The sequence below is a fragment of the Schistocerca cancellata genome, chromosome 2 (genome assembly GCF_023864275.1).
Source record: "Schistocerca cancellata isolate TAMUIC-IGC-003103 chromosome 2, iqSchCanc2.1, whole genome shotgun sequence".
NCBI classification, from domain to species: Eukaryota; Metazoa; Arthropoda; class Insecta; order Orthoptera; family Acrididae; genus Schistocerca; species Schistocerca cancellata.
Window position 1 is genome coordinate 594,857,903 of NC_064627.1, and position 1,477 is coordinate 594,859,379.

Sequence of the window (1,477 nt, forward strand, 5' to 3'; positions counted from 1 at the left end):
TCATGGTTCACACAGTATATCATTTTTATCTTATATTTACTATCAAAGTTAACGCAGCATTTTCACTTGACAGCCCTTTGGAACCTGATGTTTGTTACTGAGTACATTTTCTGTGCTAAGTGTTTTATCTTCTCGAAAATTTTTAATAATACTGACGTAATGCGATGGATTGCTGATTCGGTACTAATATTGTGTCTGCTAACGTTTTGTCTCCTTTTTTTGTGAAGTGGCTTGAAAACACCGTATTATATCCCTTTGAGAAAGTTCTGCTGTGAAAAGATTCGTTACAGAAGTAACTCAATATTTTACTAAGTTCAGCTGAACAACATTTCATTATTGAACTACTGTTTTCATCACAGCCTGTGGAACATTTATCTTTAAGAAATTTGAGGTAACTGAAAACTCCTTTTCGAGACGTTGGGTGTAGTTACTTTTTCTCAAACTTGCTTTGAAAGGAGTTTCTTCAGAACTGTAGAGTATCTTCTAAGGAAGTACTCAAACCTAAATTACCTCGTACTACCAGTTTTGTTTAAAGAAATTTCTTCATTTTCCTGATTAATTTTTCCTAGCTAATTTTTTACTATGCGTTGCTGGAGGAGCTTATTCTTTCTTGAAAGTACATAGGCCTACATTTTGATGCGTTGACGATTTTGCTTGAATTTATGGTACGGTACAGTTTCTAATGTGATTTAATCGTGTCATCACTTACCCCTTGTTGCCAGTTAGTCTTCTTGTGGTTTTGTATGATACTCTGACCCCATCTGCAATCCAGGGTTTAGTTCCATTTAATCCGCATCCGTCAGTGAATTACTCACGAAAAAATTATTTAGAAAATCCATTTTTATATTAAGATGGCTTTGCAGTTGGCGGATGCTGCCGATTATGTTACTAAATCCAAAAAATAATCAAAATTAAAAGAACAGTTTACAACATATCACACACATGCATATAATTAAATTTACCTTTCATACAATCATGTTTAAGAAAAAGAATTACGTCCCGGATATCACGAAAATAACGTTCGTTAACAAAAATTTATGCCCCGGGTGAGGATCGAACTCACGACCTTAAGATTATGAGACTTACGCGCTGCCTACTGCGCTACCGAGGCTATGGGTCATGAGGGCTTGATAAAGGTATATTAGCCACCAAGCATTCTTAGCTCTTATTTTTGTATTTGTTAATAATTATATTTATGTATCTGGTTTATGTTTGGTTTATGGGAGCTATAGTTACTATTTACACACTTACAGACATAGTTTATAAGGCGATATATACTGAGTATACTTCAATATTTTTTCCCAAGAAGGCAAATCGTTTTTTTTATTGCACCCCAGTGGTCGGTAAGTTTTTTATTTGGACCAAAAAACATACTTTATAGAGGAGTTATTACGTATAGAACACATTAAACTAATTTTAACACACACACACACACACACACACACACACACACACACACACACAAACTGCACGGACA

General features: G+C 34.7%; 1 non-coding gene across 1 annotated transcript; it reads right to left on the bottom strand.

Annotated features, from left to right (window-relative positions):
* Positions 1-1,038: 1,038 nt before the first annotated feature.
* On the bottom strand, positions 1,039-1,111 carry Trnam-cau (transfer RNA methionine (anticodon CAU)). The gene has a single exon. It is a non-coding gene; the product is annotated as a tRNA-Met (tRNA).
* Positions 1,112-1,477: the final 366 nt, after the last annotated feature.